A 5,280-nucleotide genomic window follows, 5' to 3' on the forward strand; every position below is an offset into this window, starting at 1 on the left:
AAAAAGGGATCCAAGGCCGGGAGTGCTTATCATAGACCCTGTTTAAAATAGATATACACCAATTGAGCCTAGTCTTGTGGCTCGAAACTTTGAAAGCCCATGCACTGAGTTCTCTCTAGTGATACAAGAGATTTCAAGCCCGTTACCTGAGTCCACTCCTATGGATTAGGATTTTCAAATCCCTATTATTGAAGTAGTAGTTTTGCCTTTTGAAGGAGCTCAGGCTTCTAGAAGATCTTTTGAAGCCCCCCGAGTTGGACATTACCAAAGGTAAAAGCAAATTTCTTGATTCTGAATTTGTGGATGTCGCTATGCTTTAGAACAAAGTTTTTGATTTGGAACAAAGCTCTGCTCAAAAGGATTTGATTATTGGAAAACAGGACATTCCAATTAGTGAGCTTGAAAAGGAAAACTCCATTAAAGATTCGAAGATTTCAGAACTTCAAGAAGATATTGGTGGTCTAACTTCTCTATTCTTTGACCTGAAATAACGCTTACATCAAAAGTTCGATGATGAATTTCAAACTTTGGGCTCTGAGGGAAAAAAGATTTTTGCTTCTAGTTCAGGTGCTGCCGATCCAACTTCTCAGTCTTCAAGTGAGAGAGTTGTAAGACTTGCTCCGGATGCTAATATTGATACATTCTTATCCTCTGGTCCTGCTTCTACTTAAGAAAGAAGAGAGAAGCAAATAAGGGTTGAGCAGCTAAAAGGGAAGATGCTAGTGATGAAGCATTCAGAACAAAATGCTCCAGGTGATCACCCTGAGATGTTTTTCAGGGAAATTGGAAGGAAGTTTATAGATAAATATGGGGATCCTTTTGGCATCATGATGTGGGGATATGACGATGAAATGAAAATGTGGATTGTGAAACGAAAAAGCGTTCGTATTGAATACTACGAGAAGAAAGTTGACTTCTTGTCCTGGACAAAAGTTGATCTTTCTGAACTCATCCACACACCTTTCCACAATCCAACCAATGATCCCATGACCTGGTCTTTCAACAATTTTCTTGAGATCAAAGCAAAAAATAACTTTGAAGACTTAAAGACTACTTCATCGTTTACAAAGAAGGCCAAGGGTGTCATTGATTCTCACACCAACAAAACGATGGTGAATGTCATTTGGCCACCCACTAAGCAAGTTAAACGGATTCCTCTTCCCAAACGCTTAGCTGAAGGAACTTTAGACATAATGCAATTCTCGTTTTATGATGAGGTTACTACAACTGTGGTGATCAAGCTGAAGAAAAACCAGTTTCGTATTGTTGATCTCAAAGATTTATTGAAGTTTGGAGAACACGATATCCGCACTTTGTCAAATTTTCAAATTAATGTTGAAAATTGATTGTTTGAAGCTACCGTGAAAGCTTTCACCGATATTGTAGCTAAAATAATTGACAAGAAGCTGTGGGTAGGGGAATTTGATCAAGTTGATGTGCATCTCGTAGAGAAACCTTGAAGAGGACAGAAAGCAATAAACCAAGGGGAGATTGTTGGGCTATATTTAGTGGTTTATGCTTTGTTGTAACACCGTAAAAATTTAAACAATTTTTCACCTTTTTAAAAACCATATAATATTGTTCACATTCACTTTTCAAAACATTGTATCAACATTATCTTAATACAAAACCCCAAGATCAAAAACACATAAACTCCGCCTGTGTGTGTACGAATCATGTCGGCGCCTTCCCGCGATCATCACTAGTACCTGAAACACATAACACATAACACTGTAAGCATAAAGGCTTAGTGAGTTCCCCAAGATACTACTCTAACACATATTAGCCACTCTAGGCTATAATTCTGTTGACCCTCTGGTCAATGTGTCTTAGTGGGACCCTCCAGTCCCAACTCTCTGTGGGCCTTCTGGCCCTAACTCTAAGGACCCGAAGGTCCTAACTCTATGGACCCACTGGTCCTACTCTGTAAACTCTGAATCATGCATATCATATATCACAATAAATCACAACACATAAATAACATGCAAATACACTGGCACGTAACTCTAAAATACACTGTCACATAACTCTGCTACCACTCTAGGTAAAGTATATTGAGAAGACTCACCTCAGATGTCTCGGTAAATCTCTGACTCAGTAGAAATACGATCTAGCCTCCTCCTAATCATGTAAAGTAAATACTCTCATAAATATAACTCTCGGGACAAGACTCAACCCTCTCTTAGCACCCTTATAAGGGTAAAAGACCATTTTACCCCTCTCTTGGCTGAAAGGCCCCATTGTTGACCAAACCCTAAAATTCAACGGTCAAACTTTGACCCGACTCAGCGAGTCTACACGTGTTCCCTATCTCTCTAGTCTCACTTGGCATGTCGAGTCTTTCCCCTTGCTCGACGAGTTACACCTGGCATGAATCGTGGGGCCACCCCGACTCAACTCACCGACTCTCAAGATTAACTCGACGAGTTCCGCCTTGAACTCTAGTCCTTTATCCCCCCTCTGACTCACCGAGTCATTCCCCCAACTTGGCAAGTTACTCACTGAGTGATTTACGGGAAACCTAACCCTACTCGTCGAGTCTGCCCTTGGACTCGGCGAGTTCATGACATGCACAAACTCAATTGACCTCATGAGGTCAGATATGTTCCTTTGATCCATAGATCTGACCTTCCTAAGCCCGATAATCACGTAAAGCTCGGATCTTGACACTCATGTGACGTCTAGGAGGTTTCACTTGGTGATTTAGTCCCAAAAACAACATCCTAAGCTCATTATCTCCATAGCTCAACATAAAGCAAGCTGGAATAAGCTCTTTAAACCACTATGGTTCCAGATCTGAAGTCTCAATATGAAGAGGGGCCATACTCCCACAAATCATTCCAATAAAGGAAATAAAAACTCTACATCTATGGATTCCTCCAACAAAACAGACAAATGATCGATACAATACCTTAAGGATGAAGTCCTTTGCTTGAAATCCCCAGATGCACAACCTCCTTGGTCTCCTCTAAGCTGGAATCACCTCCTTCTTGCAAGAATCAACCACAAAGATCAAGAAATGGCTCCTTTCCTCTCACAAACGCTCTAACTCTTTTAGGGTCTCTCTCTGGGGTTTGGTAGCCGCAAATGACGGCCCTAAGGGCCTTTAAATAGGTCCCAAACCCGAAAAATTAGGGTTTCATTAAATAGCACGGACTTGCCGAGTCCACTCATGAACTCGCTGAGTCCGGTCATTAATCCGGATAAGAATTCGTGACCCTACTCGGCGAGTCTAAGCACCAACTTGCCGAGTCCCTCCACAAACTCCAAAATAAATGAATAAAATAATATACCTGGGAATCCGGATGTTACATTTGTGTTTAATGTATTATATTGTTCTCGGTGAGCCTTTTATGTTTGGGCTTTAGGTTATCGGTTTTAGTATAAATATGGTCTATGTATAGTCATTTCAGGCTAATGCGTTTTTGGAGAGTTTGAGTCAGTTCACGACCAGAGAGTATTTGAATGTACTTGACAATTTATCAATAGAATTGTGTGTATTCATTTTGAAACGTGTTCTTGATATATTTCATTATCTTTTTGTATAATGGTTTGATTAAGATTCCGCATTACTCAAACTATTGCATTGATACCTTGATAGATCCGAGTTCACGGACTTACAAATAGCTAATTTATATATTGTTATTTCTTTTATGTTTTCAGTTATTTATTTATAATGACATGTATAGAGTAGTTATTTATATAATGTATTTTATTAATTTGTGATTATAACTATATGAGATTTGATTTAGAAATTGTTCTTATTCAGTTACGATTACAATTGTATTGTTTTTTTTTTTCATAGTGTATTTTATTCATTTATGATTATAATTGTATTAATTAACAATTACAAATAAGATTTGATTTAGAAATTGTTCTTATTCAAAGTTTTTTTTACCATATCCATGCGTAACGAACTTTCGACCTCAAAATGAAAATTTTCAAAAACCAAATGGGGAATTCCAATGAAGTCTATCTTGTGGGCAAAACTTAGGCCATCGTAAAACTTAAACCAAATTTTGAAAAACAAAGGATTTCCAAATAATTAGTGAAACATTCAAAACCAAAACAATGATTTTCATATTAATAATCAAAATAATGGCCTTAGTAACAACCAAAGTATTGTTTTTAAGAATCATAATTAACAAAACCATTTTCAACGCATCCAACATAACAACCATTTCCAAACAAGCTTAGAGATGTACTATTGAAATGAAAAAATCCGATAGTGATGATGAAGATGTGATCATTTCCATAATTACAAAGGAACCAATCACAATGCGAATGAATATAGAGCTAAGAACAAGATGAAATTCAGGGATTTAACTTACTATTGAAACAGAACTGAAGAAATGAAGAAGGTAGAAAGAAAGAAAAGAGAATGTCTATGATGGCTCTGATGGGTTTTATAGGTTATAACCCACATGTACTTGTGGAAAATCATTTAACATTTAAAGGGCACACACAACCTATAAGGATCTATGTCATAACAATTTGAAATTAACATATAATGAAGTACAAAACTAACATGAACCCTAATGTAATCGAAAAATACCAATTTAGGGTTACATACCTTTGAATTGTTGTAGTAAACAATTCTCTTCAATCCCTTATTGTAGATCTTGGAAAGCATAGCACCAAAAGTATGATGCCTCTAATGGTTTATGCCCAAACCCTACAACCAGAAGACAAGATGAGATGGGAGAGAAAAGCACAATTTTGACTATTGTATTGGAAGTAGGAGTGAATGAAAATAACTAACCGAAGGTCCTATATATATAGTTGCTCAGGAAACCCTATGTAACATTCTAGTTTGGAATTTAAATAAGTAAGATAAAATAAAATAAATAAGTAAATGAACCCTGGGATGAGAAGTATATTTCATATTATTTAATTGAAGCCCTAAATCCATAATAGTTTATTAGTGTTATCCTTGGGAGTAAATGTAATAAATTCGGGAATTTATGGTCTAAATGATATCATTTGGACTTGTGTTGAATAGATTTTTGTGAAGCAAGGGCTAAAAGGTAAAAGCCAGATTCAGTTTGTAAAGATTTCTGAGCGCAGGGGATGTTTGGGAAATTATTTACTTATTATGAAAGGATTTTTGAAGGCAGGGGCAAATGGGTAAATTTTGGGGCTTAGTTTTAAAAAGATCTGGTAAGGAGGGACTGGTTGTGAAAAAATTGTATGGAAGTTTGGAAGGAAGATAGGATCAACCTAGTATCCTTTTTCCATCCTGTCTTCGTGACTCAACCCTAACCCTAACATACTCATCTT

The sequence above is a fragment of the Lactuca serriola genome, chromosome 5 (genome assembly GCF_051521515.1).
Source record: "Lactuca serriola cultivar US96UC23 chromosome 5, Lser_US96UC23_V15, whole genome shotgun sequence".
NCBI lineage: Eukaryota > Viridiplantae > Streptophyta > Magnoliopsida > Asterales > Asteraceae > Lactuca > Lactuca serriola.